Genomic DNA, 26,446 nt, shown 5'->3' with positions numbered 1-26,446 from the left:
AGTAAAAGTGGAAATGTTAGGGCATATAGTAAAATTTATTTGTCATTTTGAAGGTGAGCACATGGGTCTCTATCGGATAAGACCTGCACTGGGTCACTTTGAAAAGCTGCAGGTAGAGTGTACCGGTCTGCCCTGATAGTCCAGTTGCTGGTTGATTCTCTCAGTTCTCAGGGTCTGGATGCAGCTGGAGAGTCTACCTGGTACCTGGCTAAGGGAAATGTTTGTGGTTCGTGCAGTTTCCAAATATCCTACTGGAATCATCTACCACCATCAACCAGTTTCAGAGATATTCTGAAAGTCTGTTACTCTTGGTTCTTCCTTTAAGTTTCCTTCATATTTACTGTTCAAGAGAGAAACATTACACATTATCACAAGCCATTCTTCATTTCACAATTTTAAAACAATTCCAAAATTTTAAGAAAGTTTTAACTCAGTAAATATCCACTTTATTAACTTTCAATGGAAGCTGTGACAGCACACTTTAAGCCTGAGCAAGAGTTACTGGTGTTTAAATTGGTATGTCTTGTTGATTTGCTAATATGCAGCTGCGTAAGTCTTGATTGGTGCTTATGTAGGGGCTTTTTGCCTTCACACCTACTGCTGAACACCTTTGTTTCACAAAGGCAGATGATGTCAGTTCACAAATGATGTGGCAAGATATTAGCAAATTAAAGGTTATGTTTCACTTATGGAGGCTGTCAGAATTTTGTTTCTTCCAATGGCATATTTTATTTTAACTTTTTTTCAAGTCAAATTTCATCATTTGTCCATACAAGTGGGCAAACTAAATGCTATCATTTCCACCACCCAATCATCGTCCTGTTTATTTCTAAATGCTATTATTTATCCTGACATCTCTCAAGCCTTCATGTTCTGCAGTTGATGCCTAGACTGCTCCAGCTTGCCTGTTCCTGTGATAAATTGCTTCTCCTCTCTACTGTTTTATTCTTCAGCATGCATTCCTCACTTCCCTAGCTGCTCCTGCCCTCCTCCTTGCTTTTTCTTCAAGGTCCTCTCACCACAAACTTTTTGCCATTTTCCTAGCTCCTTCTTATACTGCCAATACTCCCTGTGAAGCAGCTTCTAGATAAAACAAGAAAGACAAAATAGACCTGTACCCAACTGCATTACCTTTGATCATATCTCTAGAGATAGCATGTCTATATCAGTCCTTGTGGTCATGCATACATCAATGATTTTTTATATATATATATATATATATATTCGCAGACACACACACACACACAGAGAGATTGAGTATATTTATATATATATTATATATATATATATTTAAAAAAAATCCAGATTAAGTATTACCATGGTGGGCTTTAATCTTACTTTTGACTCTTCTCCCTTGAATATCTATGCAAATCAGCATTTCACTACTTACATGTCCTACAATCTTACAATAATGTAAGGTTCCAAATACGGGATTCTTTCTTAAGGGTCCCAAGCACTTCTTATTGGGCAGAGAGCATATAATTTAATGACTTTTCCTTTATATCTCATCTGTAAAATTGTCCAATGGCCATTCACACTGCAAGAAAAGAAGTCTATCTTTTTTTTTTCTTCTTCTTCTTTTTTTCTATCTAGGAGAAAAGAAACTTTTTTTTTCCCTCTCCAGTTTGGTCAAAGGGGCAGAGAGGGAAGGATTGGGAGGAGGAGGACACCACGAGACTATGGAAGGTGGTACTAGTGTGTCACGAATCATGAGGAGAAAAAAGCAAGCAGATCACCCCCTATAAAGGGCAGATTTTTTTTCATACTACTAAATTATACTAGTATATTAATTATACTAATAATATACATAGTGATACTAATATACTAATAATATACTAATACTAATAATATACTACCAATAACTAATAATACTACTAAACTATGCTAATATACTAATTATACTACTAAATAAAATAGTCAGCAGTTTTCCTCTGCCCATGAAGCCCAGCAGCAACACGGGGCTTGCATCCATATGATTAGTCTCCACTTCCCTCCCCCCAAAGACAGATTTACCTTACCTATATTCCCAGTTGGGAACAGTCCCTAGCCTGTGGTCTTCCCTCGTGCCCGGGTGCTGTCTTCGGGCATGCCATTTGGTGCGGGGCAGACCCACAGGAATGTGCACGCCAGCAGGTCGGCAGCATGGACACCTGCAGTGGGACCCACAGGCAAGAAGGAGCTCCAACCCTGTTTCCTCTACCAGTGTCAGCACAGGGGTAATGTGTGTATTTCAAAGTGATCAGTGTGGTATGAAATAAGTCACTATAAAATGTAATAACCTGATACATGCAGCTCATGTCAGATCCTTAAAGTACCGTTTTCCACAATACCATATACAAGGCTATATCTCAAAAGTAATGGAGTATAATTAATTAGATAGCAGATATAAATCCCAGGAACTATTCATGGTCATAGCTTTTTTAAAAATATTTACCTTCCTGCTAGATTTTAACTCAATCTAGGGTCTTATGGTTCATATTATGACACCTATAGCCATGAATTCTTAAATCGGTCATGATTAATCTGCAAATGAGGGAAACCTATGCCTATTTTTAGTTCAAGCCATAATCATTTGGCTTTTCACTTTAGACACACTCATACATTTTCCAAAACGTTAGGTATCAGCTGAAATGTTCATTGCAATTTTTAGTACCTTCCTGCACTAGTTTACATGTTAAATATAAAAATTAAGGAATTGGTAGTATGTTACCCATTATCTTCCAAACATACCAAGTTTATATAACAATTCTTATCTTTTAAGCTAGCAAGAACTGAATTCATTTTTATTTTATTGTGTAGGTAGGATGCTTACATTTTATTGAAAATATTCTGGTCTTTATGACCACCTTGGTTTCTAATATATCTGGTTTATGCCCCATTTTTCTCGTAGCAATCAAGTCCATCTATATTCTGTGAGCTTGTGGAATAGTACCTCAAAGCCAAGTGCCCAGATAGCATTGGAAGGGGGAATTAAACAGTAGATGAACAAGTGGGATCTCACTGGGAACAAACTTGGAGAGCCGAGTCACAGCTATGAAATGTTCACAACAGCTCGTATCATTAACTAGACTTGAGTTCTGAAGCAAGAATGAAAATATATGATCAGTTTTTTCATATTTCACTACAGTAATATGAACTTATTTTGTGAATAAACAAATTAACCTATTTTCATTTTGAGGATGTTCTAGGTGCTCTCGATAGTGCAAATGTGAGTAAACCTTTCCACTCACAAGTCTGCTTTATGGACTCAATTGCTTTGTTCCTGGAACCACATATTTCTAGTTTCAGAACTAGTTAAGGGAATCCAAATATTTTGACTAAGGTAGCCTAGTTGTCTCACAGCAGACAAGTATTTGACCTTGAATAAAAGAGGAATGAAGTTTCATCACAATAATTTTTTGGTGATCTTCTAATAACACTGAAAACAACATGTGCATTAGCTCTTTATAAAGAATTTATTTTATCCTTCCAGCTGATATAGCTGACATAAGAATCAAATAAATTACAAATATTTAATGACTTATGAGGACTTTTCATTTGTGCATCCTTTTCGTATCGGCTGTTTCACTGTTCTTTGCAGTGATTTCTTGTCATAGCATGGGTGATTTGCCAACAGAGAACACAGGAGTTAAAGAAAACTTAACTTCTAGTTTCTAACCTCCAAAGTGAGCTTCCTTTTACATTTCTTCTGAAGAGATGACACTCACTGTTATGCAGCTGGAGGTGTAGGCATAACTCTAATTTTTCTGCATGGACAAGATTAACAGAGTGAGGAGAGAAGCAACTTCCACCCAGGTTTCTTTAGGTGTTCCACTTTGCACAACTCAATTATTAATGATTTATTTAGTTAACAAATGGGGGGAAAAATGCTAGCAACAGAAATTACATGTTAGATATTTGTTCATTGCCTCCAACCTTGCACAACCTGCATAATCAAAGCATGTGATAATTCATTTTGTAAAACAGAATATTTTTAGAAATAAAGTAACCAATAACTTTGGTATGCGCCAGAAGATTCACTAACTACAGTCAGAGAAAAGAGGATTTACAACAGAAAACCTCCATTTTGCAACCAAGGGCTGGGACAAAGAACGTGAGCGAGACATAGATCATCCTCACAGATTAAAAAAGGTAAGAAATAGACTTTCTACTCGGACTTAAGGTGCTATAGTCTTCATTGCAGCATAGTTACCTCTTACGCTTCTGCCATATGTGATATCCAAGAAAACTGAGGAACCAGGTTTTGAGCATCAGTTAAGTAACTGATATGAAATCTAGTAAAAATATCTCAAAAAGAATAAGCAACTTCAAAACATTTTGATGACAGAGTAGAATGAGAAATTATTGAAGTTCTAGGCATTGTCACAGAATTCAAATTTGAATATTATGGCACATTTTTTTTTCTTTTTTTTCTTTTTTTTCTTTTCTTTTTTCTTTTTTCTTTTCTTTTTTTTTTTTTTTCCTTCATGGGCAGAGGAAAACTGCTGACTTTTCCTGAAGTATCTCCTAAATTAAAATTTTATTGTATTTTTATATGCTTCTGGTATTGTTTACTAGAGACACATGCCTTGTCCTCCCTTGTCTTTTTGTCCTGAGGACTCCTCAAAATTAAAAAGATCTAGGAGAATTATTTATTTGTATATCAGTAGCATCTAGAAATCTTGGGAAAATTGGGTCTGAATGTCCTAAGTTATATAAATTATAAATACTCGATGAAAATCATTCTATGGAAATATGTTACAGTCTCGACACTAGTATCAAAGGCTGAAAGAAGTGTAACAAACAAATGATATGTCTGCTCAAAGTCTGTCAAACAGATGGGAAAATCTGACCTCTTTCAGTTTGTGTCCAGAAAATCCTACATTCCTGACTAGAGAAGTGCTGTAACAATTTCTCTTTCTGTCAACATTTTCGAATACATTTTTGTCATGGGTCCAGTGATCTTTTATATTAAAATTGACACTTTTACAGAACTAATTAACCCTCCTGAACTGTGAAATTAAGGGCAAGTGTTAAATAGAAATAAAAAATGTATTCTTCAACACAGGATACCCACACTCCACACAATTATATGCTTCTTTTCGCTGCATCTTTCAGATATTCGTATTTGTCTCTAAACATAATAAGAAGATAAAAGGAAATGGATAATTTTGGGTACCTGGAATTCAGCAATCAAAGAAAACATTTCTGCCTTGTGAATTTTACTAATTGCTGCTCCTCCTCATAACACTGAATAATGATGTTTTTATTATTTTTTTTCAATATTGGATGCAAAAGATAAGAAAAAATAGTTTTTTTATGATTAATTTTGTATCTAAACATGCACATTTTACTGTTTAAATGGTATCTATCAAAGTTTTGGACAGAAAAAAAAGGAAGTATTGTGGCACACAGAAGATTGGGCTTCAAAGTCTGTCAGTATTCAGCCTGAGAAATCTTTAGAAAAAGCTTTAGAAAATACGTAATCCCTTCTTAATCTGTCTTAATCAATACAAATGTTGCCCAAAAGGTACTTACTCCTGAAAGTCTTGTTCTGGACTTTTAAAATTTACCTAGGAAGAGATTCATGCTTAAAGAGATACAAAACTGGAACAGAAGATTTACAGAAAATTACCACAATCTAAATATTTTGCTTGCAAAAGATCACCCTTGCCTTAACATTTGAGGTCCAAATTGAAGCCTGTATTTGCAGCCTGGATTACTGTTCTGTTGAAATCAGGCCTGAAGGGTAAAAAGGAGAGTTGAGAGCGTGGTCTGTTCTGTACTGTACAAGAGGAGGAAATTGTGGTAACTTTTTTTTTTTAAGCTGCAACTTCTCTCAGGGAAAAAGGCTGCTTATGAGGCTATGAAAGCATATGAAATATTCCATTATGAAACTAAGGTTACTGCAAAATCAATCAGTTAAAAAGACTAGAGACTGTGAGTCTGAACCTTTTTTTCACTGAAATATACAGGAAAAATTCATATCAGCTTCAGTACAAGAAGGGGAATAGTATGGTGGGGTTTGCATTGCATTCTGTAACAAAGCTGCATCTAGCAAATGAAGTAGCAGTATACTGGCAAAAAAAATAGTTAGACTTTTCATTCTAGGAGTATATTACTGAACAAATATTTCAGCAGAAAAATAAAACCATAAAACTTACTTGACAAGTCCACTTCAGAATCATGTTTTTCAGGATTCTCCTCTCACTTTCGCCATGCACAGATATTCTCTATCATCTCTAGATGCTGAATCAGACAAAAAACTGTCATTTTGCTTGAAGTAGCTTTTCTGAAGAATATTGGAAAATGTCACTTTCTTGGAAATAAGAAAAGCAAAATAAAATACGAAACACAGACCGAAGCCAAGATTCCCCATGTGATGTCTAGAACGGGCTGGCTCTGACAAATTTAAATGGATATGGGTTTTTTTCAGAAAAGCTATGAGGAGAAGGATGCATATCACAGAATTTGGTCCAAGACTTTGTTGGTTATGTTTGGCAAGCATTGTGTTTTGCCATACTGTTGCACCTTTGACAATAAATATTGTGAGATATGTTTCAAGCAGTTAGCATTAAAATAAAGTCTTAAATCACATTTTGAGTGTTCTTAGATCACAAAGGGAAATAACGTTCCTTCACCACACTCAGAAATTGTTCCTTTACATGGCTAACTTCCTGAAGCAAATTGCCATTTCACCTCCAGTTGGGCTAGTAGTTATAGCAATAATTTTCTGTTCTTCAGGAAATGAATCTTGCAAACTTGTTAGCGCACACTGAACCCCGGCTTCCCATATATTGGCTATAACATCATCATTAAGCTCTTTTAAGTATATGATTCTGATGTAGCATGGCTGCTATCATCTTTTTTGAGGTTACTTTCAGAAAACAAAAAAAAAGAGTAAACTTGTCTTTTTGACAGAATGACAATTACTGTTGGGCGATGGTGCTGGCCTGTGGGTCCTAATGAGATGGTGACAACCGCCTGTGATCCTAGTTCAAGATTCATACAGGACAGTGACCTGCAGTGATTAGCATTTCCTCTCAGCCGCTTCTGAGACCAGGTTTGGTGGATCTTTGTTTCAAGGTGCCTCAGTCTTCACAAGCACTTTCCAAGGAGAAACAGCGTTACTTCAAGATCACAGAATCATAGAATAATTAAGATTACAGGGGACCCCAGAGAAGGTCTGATCCACTCTCTCATCAGGACTAACTCAGAAAATATTGCTCAGGGCCATGTACACAGCCAAAGTTCAAATATCTCCAGGGATGGAGATTCCATAGCCTCTCTGGGCAACCTGTTCTGGAGTTTGACTACTTGCATCATGAAAATTTCCTTTCCTAATATTTATTGCACTTTCTCTTATTGCCACCTGTGACCATTGCCTCTTGTCTTCTCTGATTTATAACAATCTTTGCTTTCCAACATTGATTACTTTTTCTTTTTTAAAGATTAGAGATAAAAGTCATAGTTAATAGTATGGTATTTGAATTGAAAGCCGCCTGAATTTTCATTCTTGAGAATGAAAGCTAGTTTGCTTTCTGGGAATAATTTTATTTTGCACACTTTAGGTCAATAAGTAGGCTGTCCAAAACTTAAATCAGGTATTTCAAAAAAAGCAACTGATTATAACTTGGTTGATCTTGCTAAAGGAAAATGTAACAAACTTTTAATTTAGCCTACGATAAATTCAGATATTGTAAATATCATATGATCTGGAATAACAGAGTGATCTTAACAGAGTAGAAGTGACATTCTTTACATACTACTTCCACATAAATTATCTTTCTTGTTTATTTTCTGAGAGCCTAATATTTGTAAGTACAGGATTGATCATTATCATGAATAGCTTTATATGGAAATACAAGTTATAAAGTTCTTCTAGAATAATCAAAACACAACACTTCAAAGAGTCAAAGCTCTGTCTGATAAAGACTCTGATAAAAAGTACCGAGTTCCTCCAGATCCAATCTTCTACCAAATTATTCTAAAATGATTTCAGAGTACTTAGTTCACTTACATAGTGTCCAAATGATCTTTTCTTGACAATATAAACTTAAAAACAATGCAAAATAACATCTTTTGGCTAACAAATCATACTTCTCCTAAGAAAAATGTTTAAATTGACTGTTGCTTTGTGATTTAGCAACTTAGCAAATGTATGGGAGCTCATCTATCTTCAAGCAACATGCCAGTAAACCTATTTAACATATTTCCAGTTCTAGTACTCTAAAAGTGTTTTCCAAAATATGCTTTATAGATTGAAAAAAATGCTAATTTCTGCTGACATGAAAGCTGGCTAGCATTCATTGCTGTTCTTGTTCTTTTTCCTTTGGTAGATTTGACTGATTAATATCTGTTTATTCCTGATAGAAAAATGGATGCTTTCTAAGTACTAAGGAATTCAAAACTTCTGTGAAAATTTATAATGTCAGAATCACTGATATTAAAAAGTTGTGCAGGATAGTTATTCTCCATTAGCATTAACCATAGGGTTGATTCTGCACAGTCCTCTAATGTCCAGCCAGATTAAAACACGTAAGACTTGCTATTTTTTTATTGTTGTGTCTATAGACTGTGGGTCCTACTATTTCACGTGCTGTACAAGCAAGTCGATGGTGCTTTCGCTCAGAGCTCATTCTAGTTCTCACATTTTGTTTAAGGGCTTTAAGTCTCCTCTAAGAAAGAGTCTCGGTGTGGGAAGCACTAGAGATTTATTTGGAGTCTAATTCTTAAACAGGACAAAAAGCACAACAGGTGAATAACCTAAAGAGCTACAGAATGTACACATTTTATACTCTAAATATCTCCAACGCTTCAGCCAGCAAGATACAGTGTTTTAACATTGTCTTTAACATCTTTAAACACATCTTTTTATGGATTTATTCTTGAGACTTCAAGCCTGACATGATTACCTAAAGCATCTTAATTGTACTCTTATATTTCAGATTTTGAAAAAATTAAAAAATAGGATATTCTTATAAAAAGATGAGGAAAAAAGCAGCATATCTCATTTATATCTCCACATAAATATACAGGTTACTGTCTAACTTTACCCCGTGTGAACCAACACTAGACATTGTCACATGTTCAATTATGTCAACAGCTGAAGAGCGGTCTCTCTCTCTGTCTCTCTAGTTTATTTCTTGTACTGGGTATGAATGGTAATACAGAATATGGTGTACCCAAGTCAGTAAGATTATCCTTCGCTAAAATATATATCATGTAGGCAGTTCCCTAGAATGCTGATGATTGCTGAGCCAGAGATTTACCCTGAGAATTTAATAAGGAGCTTCACTTGAACATAGAGCTGCACAGACAAATCTACACTACCAGTTTTTTCAAATTGCTTTTAATATTCTAAAATATTTTTCTTTGTTTATTGAAATATCATCTCCTTAATTAAACAAACCAGTTACTTTGAGCTTTAATATATATATCATATAATTCAATATACTGGAATAAACTGCATGTCAGGAACTTGCAGTTTATAGAACAACCATCTAAAAAGATCTGAAAAGATGAGATCTTTTCTTATTAATGTCAGAGAAAATTGAAAACATAAAACTGTGTTTAGTAATTGAATTTATTTTGAATATAAATGATTATTTTGTATAGCAAACTTTGATTTTAAATATTTTAATTCTTCTCAAATTTCTCTCAGGGAAATTTTTTTCCTCATTAAGGGAAAAAAAATCCTTTTTGCTATTTTTAAAACATCCTACTTGAATTACTTCAGGGAGACTTCAAAGAAATAGAATTCTCACTCTTTGTTTTATGTTCTCAAGTAAGGAACAAGAGAGTACACACACAGAATCAGAATCATAGAATCAGTAAGGTTAGACATCGTCCTTTTCTAGTCAGATCTCCTGAGTGAAGTTTGCTGAGCATAAAGATATGTTGAGAACATATAAGATAATGCTCAAGCAAAATAATCTCCTTCTCTAAGACTACTCTTTCTTGAGGAGAAGGAAAAAAAACTATGTTACTTCTGTTCTCCAAAGCTCTACTTCGTTTGACATTTTATTCAAAATATCTCCAGTTATTCTCTTGGTAAAAGGCATATTTTTACTAGCTCATCTTATAGAACAATGACAGTGTTCCAGCTACTAGTCCTTTTTTCCTCACTCCTTGAAATCATCTCAAGTTTCCTAATAAACTCTAGTCTGCTCAGCTTGCCACTTGGACAGGAATTGAAGCAGTAAAGGTGGTGGCATCAGCTGAAGGACTGAACTGACCCTTGGCCAGCTCCATGGTAATCCCACCCAGGGCTGTCCCTCAGCAACAGCAGCATTTTCCCAGGCAACAGCTGCTCTGATGAACATGGTAATGGATGCTGTATTGCAAGTCCCACCAAATGAGCACCATACATCTGGTTTTAGCCTCAGCATGGATTCTAGTCACTAGAGGTGTCACTCCTTAACCTTTTCTTCATGGGCCATTTTTCCTTCCTTCCCTTAACAGACATCAGACTGCTGTCAGTACACCTGAGTATACAGGACTGCATTGAGGACCTGTAGTGAGTTTAACAAGGTGATCTTTCAGGCACCATCAGAGGTAACTGACACTCTGCCTGCCAGTAAATGTGCTTGTGTTTCACCTCTGCTCTGAGTATCCAGGTAATTTGCGCATTAATTTGCGCATAGTGATTTGCTTATGTCTATTTACTCTTTCAGGCTTATCTTTGCAAGAAAAAGCCTAGAGGCATTATTTGAACTGAAAGCTTAGTTCTCCCACCATGAAACCCAAAGGTGAGCTCTTCAAGATGACATACACAGCTGCAAACCACCACTGTTTTTACTTTTTCAGTACAATGAGTGGAGGCTAAGCAGCTGCAAGACACTAATAGGATAAAGCAGAGACCAAGCTGAAATTACCTGCAAATGGAAGCCCTAATCCATTTGTTTCAAGAATTTTGCTATGAAAACATTAGGGACAAAAGCGAGGCGATGTAGGGAAACCAACTCCTCAATGCCGTATAAACCTTCAGAGGGAAATTTCTACCTATCACAGAGACCTCATCACAGGATGAGATGTATTCCTCTATCTGGAGATATCTGTTCCTGTACATTATAAGACACCCTAAAGTGACTAAGTCGTAAATCCCTAAGTTAGGGAAAGTGAATCCTACTTCTGAAACTAAGGACTAAAACTAGTCTCATAACTGGAGTCCTGTTTCTACTGAGAACTGAGCAGCAGACTTCTTGAGTAATGATGAAAATCTTCAACTCTAATTTGAAGCCTAGACTGAAACCTACAACTGGCATTTCTCTAACTCTCTTCTTCCACCTACTCCTCTTTGAATGATTATGATATTTAAACAATGAAAACTAAATGGAAAGGTGTGTCTTCTTACTCAAATGCAGCTGTACACTTCGCAACTACAGTTAACAAATTTGCAACATCACATGGTACCTCTCTATTCAACAATACACTCTACTTTGCAACTGCGACTTCTGTGTGTTTTGTTAGTCTAAGAGATTCTGTTTGTTTGTTCTGAGGATTAATTATAAAAGCCACCTCTAATACACAAGTATCATGTCTATTTGTACTAATATTATCTACCTGTCTTATCAACTTCACTTGTTTTAATAAAGTTCTCCTTAGTTGTCGAGGGGAAAATTGTCATACAAATGCTCTATACAAATAAATGAGGCTTCAAAAACAAACAGGGAAATTCAGCATGTGGACAGTTGGCTTTTACTGTTAGGGCACAGATTAAACAACAACAGAATTTCTACAGTCTCTGAAGCAACATTCAGTAGATATGATCAAATTTTGGCACTGAACAAAATTTGGTTGTTTACTTGTTTTGTTTCTGCTGATGGAATTACTCTATGGTTAACTGCAAGGAACATGAAACCAAACTTCACAGTTCTTCTAGGCAGATTTATTCCTAGTTAAATGCTAGGACCTATGAACTCAACTTTGGTCCATGACCTACAATTCTGAATGAAGGAATTGCCTTCATGCTGCTTGTGACTGGGTGAGCTAGGTAAGACTTCTTCATGAGTAAATAAAGCATGTTTTACCAGGAATTTTGCGTATATATTTTTTAAAAGTGACTTGTTTTTCAACACAAACCCTACCCACAAGCAAACTATTTCAAGATCTGCACCTTAGTCCAGTACGTTTGCCATTTATAAACTGCAAAATATGAACTGTTAAATGTAAAATATGAAATGTTAAATCCAAAACTACAATTATTTATTTGATCATTCCAGTAGTAATCTGCATATTATTGTGGCTTATGTCTGCAGTATTGATGACACGGGCAAACTGAATACATAGCCTGTGAATGTTCTCCAGGTGCAGATCTTAATATTGCTTATGAATAATTTATTCTCGTTCTCTAAATCCAGTAGACTGTAACAAACTCTGAAAGCTGTGTAAAATCACTTGTGCTTGCTTCCAAACAGTTTGTCAGGCAAGAATGCTTTAATTAAAAGCAGCACCCAAGAGCACTACAACAACTCAAAAGTATCCTGGTACACTGATTATCATCTCAGACAGAAGTGAAAGTTCCAGACAGGCAAGAGCTACATGGTGTTTCTACATGCCAAACAATTTCAGGAACTGTCTAACATAAGAGCTTTTTTAATATGCTATGAATATTCACTGACCTCTAACTCTTATGAATTTTACATGTCTTTTAATTAGCTCATCCTTAAGTGGTTGCATGGGAAAAGGTGGATGAATGTTGAAGAGACAGGCAATGGAAGCTAGAAAGACAATTCCGTGGGAAAAGGAGCATCAACAGGACGTGTGAACTCATAGTCACACAGCAGAGCCTGTGCCCTTGTGGTGCTACACGTGGGCTTTGAATCGAGAATAATGATGAGCTCAATATGCCTACTGTGCACATGTATAGTACATAAAAACCTCACATAGTGCCCCTCCTTGGCATTCCTCACCACGGACCAATGCTCAGAATTGTCAGAGACGCTCCCTCTCCATTATTGACTTGATTGGGAAATCACTGGGGAACTCACGCTTAGACACAGAGGTAACAAACACTCAGTATTCACCATTTGTTGACAATATTGTGTCTGTGTATTTGCCCCTGCTGGAAATCCAGGTACTGCCCCCACTATACCCTTACAGTGATAAAAATCAGTAGAAAAATCATCATCATGCTTCAAATAGTATATTTTGTGACTATAATTAGAATAGCATGGAACCGATCTATGTCAGTGGCTATCTCTCTACACATACATTTTAAGGACATAATTCTGAATCTAACTGTAATAAATACATAAATAAACATTTAATTCACATTTTTCTGCAAATACAAATTTAGTTTCATTCTTTCTGACAGTAAATGATAGGAATCACAGGAAAATTCAGATTGGAAAGCAAAAAAAAAAAAAAAAATGTCTCCATACAAAAATTATGGTAGACTGCATTGAAAGCCTTGATAAATTTAAGGTAAACAACACCACTGCTGTCCACTCATCCACATACCTAAATCTGCACATTCTGCCCCTGAATCCCGGCACACATCATCATTTCTACAGATTAACAAAACAACACAATCTTCCCCTTTAGTTTAAAATTGGTCAGCTTGTAGTTCAATCTGTTTGCCAAATCCTGGGCTGACATCTGCCCAGTTTTCATCTCACCATGTACTAAAGCGGTTAATGACTCAAAATAAAAAGTACTGATACTGGAAGCTGCAGGGCTATGAGCAACCTTGGGAGCTTTATCACAACAGTTTCATATGTGAAACCCATCACAGACGGTAAGTTTGGCTATAATATAGATTGCAGATCAATGAAGAAAGAATAACATACACAGTATGTTAACAAATATATAAAAAAATGACCCCAAACACATCCAACAGTGAGAAAGAGAAACCCTCAATATACTCTTCTCAGTGAAGGACTTGAGATGCTGATTTCTTTTTCTCACAAAAACATTTGGAGTCTAACAAACTGATAGGAATTCAAGCAACTTGTTCTATAACCTGGATGCAACAAATTGATTACGCATGCTTTTCTTTCTGAAATAAACTTTTCGAGAAGGAAGGTCATATAATTATCCTTTATAACTGACAAAATTATATGCACAAATGTATGTGCAATTGCATACATTTCCATTCTAATGAAAGGCAAAAAAAAAAAAAAAGGAAAAGAAAAAAGAAAAAGAAATACAAATCCTGTTTGTCTCAATGTCTCAATGACTGTGAAGCAAAATGCTACATTTGAGATACAGCTGTAAATAGGATGTTGATCAGATGGAGAAAGAAAAACAAAGAATGAAGTGCATACTTTCTTTAGTCCTTTAGATTATTCTATTTTTCCATTTTTCTCCTCATTTTATTCCAGGGTCTATCTGCTATTTAAGAAATATATTCCAAATAAATCCCTGGCATGTCTAATACCAGTGGAAATAATACACCAATTATTCAAAGCTTTGTGGAAAATTCACTGAACTCTGAGGAAGAGGACTCTTGATTTCTTTGTACAACTTATTAAATAGTAGGACTCCAGTTTGAATGTAGAGTCTCTAGGCACAATGATAAGAAAAAGTAGGACTTGTAGGTTTCGCTCTTGTTGGATATCAGATGAATGTGCAGGATAAGTCAAATGACTAATGCTAATGCAGAATAACTGCTCTGTGCAACCAATTAGATTTATAGATTCTAATCACCAAATGAAGCAGCTGAATGTGAAGCTATTTCTGTTAACACTTTCATTTTACAGGCATAACCTCATTTAAATAAAATATTTTAGGCTTGTGTCCAAGTCTGTTACACAGGACCAGTTATAATTCCACTAGTCAAGAGAAAAGTCATTGAGCTGTTGCCAATGCACGGTCAATTGATACAGAAAGAAAGATCTGTAATCTGTGTGGTCAATACATAATTGCATGTTTTGTTTTTAATAGATTTAGAAGTATGATTAAAATCATTTGATGAATAACACTTGGAGATATATTTCAAAATATGCCTGCTTTTCTTCTTCCTTAATTTGTTCTACAAATCCTTGTCAAAAAAAAAATTAATTCTCTCCGAAGTATGTATGCGTACTTTCACTTCAGTAATGATAAATCAAAGTAAATGTCTTTAAGAACAGATAAAAACTACCCAGAGACCAACTATTCATCAAACAAACTTGAAATAGCTAAACCAAACAGTTCTCTTTACTAAGTCGTATATATTGATGAACAGAGATATTCAGATATCAAATCAAGTATCTCAAGTTCAAAAATGTTTAACAAATGCACACATAGCAATTCCTTATCCTAAAGAGGAAAATAATTATGAATGATTGTCACATTATATTTGGAATATAAATTAGATACATACACTCCCTAGATCGAGTGGCCTTACTTAATTTCTATGCCCAAAGGAATAAAATCACTAAGAGCTTTTCCATAAGTTTCACCAGGCCAATATGTGTCATTATTTTTTTATAAAACAGAGATGCCTTTGAATATCAGTTCCATTTTTGCATAATTTTTCCCTTCATTCAGATTCCTATGCTGCTATTCATATATGACACATTCTTACATGAAGTTCCCTTCTAGCCTCTTCCTATCAATTCTGTCCTTTCATGAAATCGGTGAGGCAGACTTACCAAAACATACACATACACGCAACATACTTGCACTCAAACTGTGCATCAGAGAATATCTTCCCTCGGGAAAACAGCTTCATTTGGCAAATTAAAATGGAGGAAAACCATACCAAAAAAAAAAAAAAAAAAAAAAGAGAGAGAGAGAGAGAGAGAACTTTTAGCATCTGTTGAAAATTTAAAAACAGATTAATCAAAGCACACTTTCTCTGAAGACAAAAGCAATGGAAATTTGGTGTGATATTTGAGAAAAAAATAAAAAATGCAAGACAATAAAGACAATAGAAAAGGGGAGAAAGGGTGGAAGGAAAGAGACTGAAAATAGCACTAGTAATAGAGCACGTGAGGTTGGAAGAAACCTGGCAATCAGCAGAGCAGCCCAGAGACCAGAACACAGGGTCTGAGGCTTGCATGAGCAGAAGAGAAATCAAATAAATCACAGAAATGAGACGTCAGTTAAAACATGCAGTCTAAGCCAGAATGTCATGAGAATATCTGAGCAGAAAATATTAAGAACTAATAAAGAAAAAAAGGTTAGTATTGAGGAGGGATAAGATAAATGCCATCTTCTTTTTAGTGAAATAAATAAATAAATAGGATAGAAATGTCCAGAAATGAGAATAGTGCAGAGACAGAAGATTATATATCAAAATGCTGAAATGAGAATATGTGCGACAAATAACAAGAAACAGAAAATGACATACTATTTAAGTTCTTGAATCTTATTTCATTTTTCTCCCCTTCCTTATAACATTTTTGATGCAACTGTTAAAGATAACAGACAGTATGTGTAGTAAGGATTTACTCCAGGCAATGTTCCTTGATACTGTTGAACATGTCTCTATAAAATTCACCTGTCAAAGTAAGCACTGTTCTATTTCAGTTTCTTATTTACTTCAAAGAGTGGAGTTCATATATACACACATATATATTTTTATATATATATATTTATATATATGTACACATATACATACATAGACCTGCTGGTTATTCTCAGTCAGCATTTAACCAGGCGACTCAAGAACTCTGTCAGCCTTCCAAGCAGGCTAGGTGATGTTGCAAAGCTACAAGTGATGCCAATTTAAGCTCAGAGTGTGTTCCTCTAATTTCTAGGCCATAATGAATATGAAGTGGGTTATTAACCCTGTATATCACTCCCAAACACAGCTGAAAGTCTAATAACATCCTTAGAGAAGAAATGAATATGTCCTTCCTCAGCAGTTGACTTCAGTGGGGTTTGTTAGATATTAAGCAGGAATTTTCTGTTTTCTGATGTGTGGAGGACACAGTCCCTTTTTTTCCTTACTTTAGTCATGTCTTTCCTCAGTTGCAGTTGCTATTCACCACACACCAAATTAAATAAAATCTACTTTTCCATTATACCTATTTCCTCAGGTTTTTTGATTTTTATACAGAACTATCTGAAAACCATGTAAAGGGAAAAGATTCCTAGCCCCTTCCTACTGTCTAGCAAAGGACAACAGTAGGTGCAATTTCAGGAAAGTTGAGGAAACACCTGGGGAAAGTTATGTTTTCTTCATTCTTGCAATCCACCCCGAGAGGACTACATGAGAGGTCAATGCAAGAGAAATGGATCACGGCTCACTAAATCCCAGCCTACACCACTGAGGGGAAAACAGGGCTCAGAGGTATCAATAGAAGCAGAAAATCCCGGTCTCCACCATCTCTGAGAAGAAGGAGAGCAGAAATTGATAACAAAAAAAAAAAAAAAAAAAAAAAAAAAAAAAAAAAAAAGATAGACAACTTCATTTTATATCTTGTCCATATACAAATTCCTTCAAAAGAATAGGGTCATAGCTACATAGAGAGGAGAACGTGGGGCTGCGAAGCACTGTTTCATCTTTTTTGCCCCATCAGCTATGTTGTCACTCAGACTCCTTCCAGTTCCTCCAAATTACATTCCACCCTGAGCCAGCCCTCTAACCCTTCTCTCTTTCCCCATTACTTAACAGCATTTAGCTCTACCCACTAACCCCCCTCTTCTATTACCATTCTAATATTTACCATTAAACTCATGCCTACACCATGAGTTCAGTTCTTTTCTCATTACTTGCAATTTTGTTCACAAGAAGTGGTACCAAATTTCAAGCAGGGTACATATGCAGTAACCAAGATCATCTAGTGCAGTTTTACTGTTTGTTAAGACAGACATTTACATAGTTTGAAATATTAGCTTCGTTAGACACTGCGACAGCTGAAGCTATTTGATAAGCAAAAACTTAATTGCCACTGAAACTATCTTGCATCATCTATAGACATTTGTATTCACAGAAGACATCTTCTTTACCCATCTTCTTTTGATCTTTATTAAATATGATTTTAATCTTTAAAATCCTTGACCAATGCACCAAAATTAATTGGTTGTACATCGAGTGAGAGGGAAGAAGGAAGAGAAAAAGGTCTTCTGACACACAATATTTTTCAACAAGCCATTTAATAAGAACTTTGAGCCACGCTGAGTACAAAATTTGTGACTGAGGTTGATTAGGTTTCAGACTGCAAAACATCCTTATAGTATCAATAAATCAGAACAAAACTTTACTTGAGAAAGTAACTAACAATATTTTGCTGTTGCATTAAACTGCAAGGATATCTAAAAGCATTGCCACAAGACTGAGATTCTAATTAGTTATGAAGGTGTTAAAATTAATGTATCATGTTTGCCCTTTCCAGCTAAACAATTAGAATTGGCAATGACATGAACATTCTCATTAAATTTTGAGCAAACAAAAATCACCCAAACTCCGTTAGAAACATGGCCAGAAAACAGACCATAGTTATCTGTACCACTAAGAATATTAGGAAAGAAGGAAACCTGAATGATTTTAGGAACATTTCTTCTAGATGGAACATGTCTTAGAGATGACGAGAGCAATTCAGAAAGATAATAACCAATGAGGAATGAGGGAGAAATATAGCACCTGAAACATATCGGACTATAAACATTGTTAAACATGACTATACCCTAGGTAAAACATAGAAACAATTACTCACTGAAAAGGCTTCCTGTCCTCTGACTACCCACTTCTAGTAACCTGAAAGTTTATCTTGTGCCTTTTGTTTAATAGCATATATAAAAATGGAAACAATAGTCAGGTATTGAAAGACTAAATTTGCAACAAGAAATAAAAAACATCTTCTTGTAAAAGGTTAAAAACAAGCTGAAAGGTTAAAGTTTTGCCACGTCTCAGCTTTTAGGCAACTCATATTGAAAGCATTCATGTTAAAAAGACCAGTATACAGGTAAGAGATAATTAGTTCAGTGCTAATGGGATGCTAATTTATTTATGCAAGTTCTAGGCCAGAACTGATCTCAGAACAGTCAGTTAGAGTGTAGGTAGAAGTCCAGATTTATCTGCTCACCTCTTCACTCACCCAATGAAATTTCTCCAAAGTGATCCAGTGATGCACTTTTGTTATATTTTTTTGGAGGTGCAAGATTATGTGGTAGAATACATTCACATTATTAGCACAGAGTAAAGCTAGATATAAACACACAGTGAAAAGCTGTTCAGAAGTTGTTATCTCTGCACTAACATATATCCTGACACCTTGGGACATGCTATAAGATCCTGAGTGGTTTTGAGGTGCTGACTTGAGGGCAAATCTATTAGCAAAGTCGATGAACCCCAAAAAGATGGCTATTGTCTTCCTTAGTGCTCAAAAAGAAAAGATAAAGAAAAAAAGAAAGAATAGAATGGAAGGTGTGCCTTAAGCCTCCAGGTCTCTGTGTTGATGCAGTAATACATTCTCTCTTTGCATTGAACAGATATCTCATCGAACAATTTTACTGCAGTAGAGGGGAGGAATCCAGATTTTGAATGATTCCCAAAAGGATATCCTTCCAGATCTCAAAATATTTTACTTATTTCATTGGAATTTTTTATTCACTAGTAAAACATACCAAGTTACGACTGGTGTTGTCTCAGACTGAAATCACACTGATATCCATTACAGCAACTCAGCATGTGTTCCACAGTGTGCATATCTATAGTATACTTCATTTTTATTATAATTATGATCCACCTCATGAATTTAGAGCTCTTCCCTTAAACTGATATTTCCTGTTTAAAAAGAGGCTGGAAGTTAGGTATGTGCTTATCAAACTGTGGAATCCAGGAAATAAATCAGATGTTAAAAAATTAGTTTTTTCTCCTCATTTGAGATTTTCATATTGAAAATTAGAGAAAGCTAACTTTGAACCAGAGCATACAAACAAAGATGAATAGGTATTTTTACTTTTTCTCTGAGTGATATGTAATAAAACAACGGAGAAGGAAGTAAAATATACACTTTAAAATCCTGAATTATGATCCAATATTCTGTTCAATTAGGTAGAAAATAACACAAAATGATGTTTGCTAACATAGATCTGATCTGCAAAACAAAACAAAACAACACGAAATAGTTTAATAAAATTCTAGTTTGCTCTCGTAAGGAGACAAGCATGCCTGGCTGCCTCCTTCCCATATTTCCCTGTTTTCCAGTTGCAATCATACTAGAAAGACATGTTGAGGACTCAAAACCAACATCCTATGACTTTTATGAAATCAGAAATCAGGCAGAAAAATGTCAACCAAAGGAGAAGAAAGATGAACTCCACTAGTATACACAGTAATCGCAAATACACTCATGAGCCAGTCAGCCTGTGTGGGGCTCCAGACTAACCAAAACTTCAATAGTTGTTTGGTTAACAGGAGCGTTAGTGAAAATTTAGGGTCAATAGGACTACTGAAGGGGAATGCTCAGGGAATGGAAAAACAGAAATCTGGAGGAAGCCATGCTTCATTAATTCTGATGTTCAAGGAACAATTCATTCTCTGTGACTGGTCTAAATGAATCATATTATTTTTGACTCTTTAATCATTGATATTTTAATGAAAAACATAACAGTGAACATTCACGCAACGTACGCAAATAAATACATCAACTTTTTTTGGCTTACCAGATCTCCAAACATTGTTGAGATTCAAGGACGCAAATGTTTTCCCAAGTAACAAAAACAATTATAAATTAAAGCTTCAGCTCAAAATTGTCAGCTGAGAACTTTTTGTCTACGTTGAAAGAAAAGTTGAAGACAGCATTAAGCTGGTAGTAGATGAAGAGAAAAGAAAAAAGAAGGAACAACAAAAAATAATTAAAATATATAGACATATATAAGATTGTTTATTATACAATGTGTCAGGAAACAAACCCAAAAGCATGTCTTTTTCCAGTAGTACCTATTTTTATGTTCAAATATCAAGGACATGATTCCTGCAGGTACTCTGTACGATATAATATAGTATTGTGCAGTTTCCGTCAGCTTCAAACACAGCCATACACTATGTCCCTCCATTAGATCACTCATAGAGTATGCTGCACCAGGCCATGCCAATGAGACACTGCAGCCCCCTTAATATCTCTATCTCTTTGCACAACTCCATCCAATTGCTTACATTCAAAGTTCTGTATCTCTGGGAATCTAGGTCTCTCGGTAATTAGAAAAATTTAATCAGTTATCATCTGTGAGCAATTTGATTTCTGTGAGTTTTCTATTATCATGGAAAGAGCAGCACAGACAGAAGCAGAATCCTGTTTCCTATAGTGGTTTTCCACTTCCCTAAAACCATTATAACCTGTTTTCTTGCCTTGCAGTTCTCAATTTTAATTACATACCTCTGTTTCTGCAACATAGGCTCAAAATTTGCACACTTTTATTTAGCCTTCATGAGTCCACAAAAACGTCATAACAATGGAAGAAAACATGTTTTCACTGAAAATATATATTCACCCATAAGCTATATTTCCAAAACAAAGTAAGGACTTCGGTTGGGGTTACAATTTCTTTACCCGAAAAACTAGGCCAAAAAGTCAGGTAGATAATTTCTTTTCTTATCACACATCATTGTGGTCCACAACTATTGGAAATCTAGTATAAGAATCTTTCTTGTGTCTCATGGGATTTTACTCTTTTATATTTTCTCATGTACTGGTCAGATAGTGTCTGGTGCTGGATGAAAACAAAGTCCAAAGATTCTGTAACCTGTTACTCAAACTTCTCCATGTTGACCTGAAAATTACAGTAGAAGTATTGTGTTGCAACTGTGTATTTCTGATCTTCTGCTCCAATAAAAATTTTCAGTTAAGAAACAGAATTTCACCCTGTCATTAGACATTCATCTAAAATAAACACCTTAGGGTAACATCAGAAGAAACAAACTGTTGCTCTCTTACTAGCTATCAGGCACAGTTTTACTCCGTTTTATGCACTTTGTGGAATCATACTCATCCTAGGCGATTTTTAAATACATGTTAATCTACAGCACATTTATATGGTCTACATCATAATACTTCTAATAAAAGTAAATATTCTTTTAAAAATATGATTTATACAGTGATATAGGGTTAATTCAGGCAAAGATAATTAAAATCATCATTTATCTGGCTTGGCATAAAAGCCAAATTCTCAGTAAAATATAGTCTTGGTATACAAGCATTTTGAATTATATAAAGAAATATTGGCATTAGTGTTAAAAATATTTCTTTTTTATTTTGAGAAATGGCATTAAAAGAGAGACAGAATCAAAGAATGTCATCTTAGCACAAGAAAATAACAGTAATAAGCTTTGAAACACTTCAGCCTTAACAAAATCTTTCCAAACAGACTTGATTCTGCAGCCTTTGTAAACACAAAGTAAATCCCAATTATTTCAATGGCTTTAGGATTCTGTAGATAATGCTCATCAAAAATATCTAAATGGAGCTGGAAGAGCTCAGTGGGAAAGATGCAGATCTCCATTTCTGAAATGTAAGGTCTCTCAATGTTTTATTTTAATTAATAATTCTCTCTCTATTAAATTTCTGCTCACTCCAAAGCTTTCAAAAGAGACCTCAGAGGTAACCTCATGGCTCTCATACATGGCTCTGCTGGAGAAAAATCCTTTTATAACACACCAACCTTTTCACATAGTATAAGAGGACCAAAACAGTTGAGAACATGACCCAAAATGTTACACACGTCAAGAAATATCACAACTCAGAAAACAATGAGAACTACTCCTGCTGACAACAAAAATGCCTTTAAAACAAATAATAACCTGAAAATTTGGGTCATACTTCACAAGCAAGCATTAGCTAGTTTTGACAAATGCTGTGGAAGATCATAGGACTAGAATGCATCATTCCCTGCTCCAGCTGTGCTCCAGAGTAACCATAGCTGCTTTTCCAGACTGTCTTATGTTGACCTGTGGTGGTGGTGCACACTTTCCCTGGACATCTCCAGTGTTTCACTGATATTTCTTCTTCTAATACCTTACATTAATTCTTTGTTGTAATTGAAGTCCATTATTTCTTATTCCTAGCTACTGCAGGTGGAGAAAACAGACCATTTCCTTTCCTCTTGCAACAGCCTTTAACATACTTGAAGAGGGCTGCATCCCCTCTGTCATCTTATATTTTAAGTGTTCAATGTAATTAATTGTCCCACACATTTTCTAAACCTCTGATCATTTTCTTGGAGCAGTTTGGACATTTTCCAAAGAATCTAAATCCGCACTTTCTTAAATGGGAGTGCCCAGAACTGGCTGCAGTATTTCAACTAAAGCCTTACTGGCACCGAGCAGACCAAAAAGACAGTGCAGTCACCAGAGCTCTTTAATATCTATAGCTCACAGGTGCAGCCACATTCAGGAGGAAGACAAGAGCTGCGAAGGAGAAACTTTGTAGACTTCTCTGAGGGGAAGATGTTATCTGTGGAGAGTCTGTACACAGGGCTGTTTTTCACAGGAAGATTATTTCAAGTATCTTGCAGTGTATCTTTCTGTTTAGTTTTATTCTAGCATAGTGTTTATAGCTCTTCCCACATTGCTGACATTCATTCTGTTCCCGTAATTTTTAAATTCCTAACAATTTTGTGAATAACTATTCCTCAAGCAGTTGTTCCCATTTCAGCATCCAATTATGCTGGTTATGCCTGTGTGGAGTACTTTGCACTTGTCTCTCTCAAAATTAATCCTATTTTTTCAGACCATTTCCCCAGATTATCCAGATCACTTTGATTTATAATCTTGTTCTCCATCACACTCATGGTACTCTCCAGGTTTGATTCAATCCCAAATTTAGTAAGCATACTTTATATTTCATTGATATTTCATCTCAGCCATTAATACTAATAAGGAACAGTGAAAATTCAGAATGACATTTCTTTGAAACTAAATTTGACATAGCCTTCTATTTTGACAGTGAATCCTATTAACTATCTGGGTATGTCTTTTCCAGCCAGTGTTGCCTCTGTGCTATATAAAGCCAATCAACAGATAATTTCTTTTCTTCTTAAGAATGTCATCTGAGACATTTTCAGAAGTCTTATTTAAGGTTAGGATCTGCGTTATCTGCTGCTTTTTCACTCTCCACAAAGCTTTTTTTAACCTGTAACAAGATGTTCTCAGCAAATCTGTGTTGGAAGTCATTTATTGAATAATTCCCAAGTGCTTACAATAGTTTGACTATTCTGTCACATTTCTCAGAATTCTAATTTAACTGAGTAGTTTATAATTCCCAGATTTTTCTTTCTCTTCTCTCCTTTTCTAAAGATAGGCAATACATTTACACTTTTTGGAACTGTTGACGTTTAATTTCCTTGAGTTTCCAAAAAACTAAAGGTTCTTCACAATAAATTTTATCAACTTAGTCAATCTGAACACATCTGACATACAAAACACTTTCTACATTTTGCATGGTGTTTTTCCTCCTAGCCTAGGCTGACAACTCCTTTTCTTTTATTCTGGTATTAGTCATGCTAGTTACTAAACACAACTGATCTTTTTAGAGCCCACTGATGGAAAAAAATAAAATGATGTGGCCTTGTAGGTGTCATATCTTTGTAGCCTTCCCCTCTACTGAGTGCAGATCTGTACTTTCCTTGAACATCCTTTTGTTGGCAATGTAAAACATGTACATGTACATGTACACAATACAATATCTTACTTTCCTTGATATTTTCTTGCTAGTTGCATTGCAGTTTCTGGCTCCTCTTATCCAATTTCGTCATTATGAACTCATTCTTTTATGCTTACTCTTGATGGTACTACCTGTTTACCTAATCTTTTCGAGGTCAGACCCTAATCTTGGTCTTCTGCTCTTATTCTTTGATTCTGCTATACTAATTTGCTTAGGGTTCTGTAAAGGTCTACCAGGCCTCCTTAATTCCTTCTGGCTTTAGAGTAGCCCACTTATAATCCACGCTTACTGTTTTCTACCATTAAAAGAGCAGTTCCAACAACCCTTTTAATCATTACCTAGAAAATTACAACAGGTAATCTGGGTCTCAAAATCCATCCTTCATACAAAATAACCTGTCTCTCATTCTTCTGCCTGGCTTTCATGAATATGAATAGCATCATAGAATAATTCTGATCAGCAGGAACCTCTGGAGGTCATCAGATCCAACCTGCTACTTACAACAGGTACAACTTTGATGCTAATAAGACATGGTCCTTTACAATGTAGCTCAGGTTAGGTGTGTTAATCTGTTACAGTAATTAAATCATAATATTGATCTTGAATGAAAACTTCCAAATCAGAAAGTTCTCTTGTAATGGCTGAAGATTGATATTATGAAAATTTACTCTTAGAAGTTAGTGAAAATACTGAATAGCTACGTTTGAATGTTCAGAATATAATTGTTGGCACTAATAAGGTTCCACTTGTGGCTGAAACTCAGATAGAATATTCCTTTACTTGTAGTAAAGCTACAGTCTTCAGTGAAAAGAACAGATGATGTGTTAAATTGTTGTTTCTGAGATCTTTACCTCTTTAGAAAAGTAATTTTGACAATCTTTAGATGGACTTCTGCTTGCAGAAAATGGTAAGTTAATAGAGCACGAGAACTGATACATTGCCCTCAAGACTGGATTCATTTTGAGAATGAATCCCAAGTGTAGCCAGAGGTTGCTCTGCAATATGGAGGACTTTTTATGCCTGTGAATGCTCAAAAACTTCTTCCACCAATAACACACCTTTAAGCATCTCAGTGCACTAGACATGCCTACACAGACTGCTTGCAAACTCTCTGCCAGGACTTCATGCAAATGGCAGGCAAGAGACCTGCCTGGCCCTGGCTCTCAGTTTCTCCTCTTTCCCCCACTGGTGACTCCTTTGTAAGAACTGTTTTAACACATCCAGTGAGAAGAAAAAAATGATCAAGCTTGCACATTCCAGATTATTTTAGTGAGAGTGACTGTGTTAACATTTTCAATTTTATTTGTTTTTCAGCATGATTTCCTAAGGAAATCAGGTTCTCACTAGCACACTGCCTACCTGTCTTGCTATTTTGAATCTACTGGCCAATCCCAATGAATTTTTCCCGGACACTCAAAGCTATCAAATTCCTACAAGTCTCAGAAAACCTGAAAAATGGATAGCAGAGAGAGAACAAAGTTAGGTTCCTTATCAGTTAAAAGGAAGCTATAACTAAGCTTTTCATCCATGGTGAGAGGAAGATACCAGCTGTGTAACAGGATATCAACTGGGAGTTGCATAGTATCTGAGTATCAACATACATACGTGTCTGACCATGCATGTGTGGTGTGTATGTGTGGCTAGTCACTTGCTAGACTTCAGTGCACACACGGGAGAGCTGGGGATATTGTAGTGATGGGAAGCATTGGGGATATGTGAAAACCAAGTAGCAACAGCAAGTTAAGAGATTATGTTACAAATCCATGGAGAGCTAGACTTCATACTTCTGCCACTCATGAGTGAACGGGGTCCTTGTCACCATTTAGCTACATAGATTGAGTTCTGCTAGATGTAACTAAACCAGACTTTAACCATTGGTGAAATATCATCATTACTGGAATTCAATAGCTATAAATCCAAATACTCAG

The sequence above is a fragment of the Rhea pennata genome, chromosome 2 (assembly GCF_028389875.1).
Source record: "Rhea pennata isolate bPtePen1 chromosome 2, bPtePen1.pri, whole genome shotgun sequence".
Taxonomy (NCBI): Eukaryota; Metazoa; Chordata; class Aves; order Rheiformes; family Rheidae; genus Rhea; species Rhea pennata.
Note: the sequence above shows the minus strand (reverse complement) of the source record.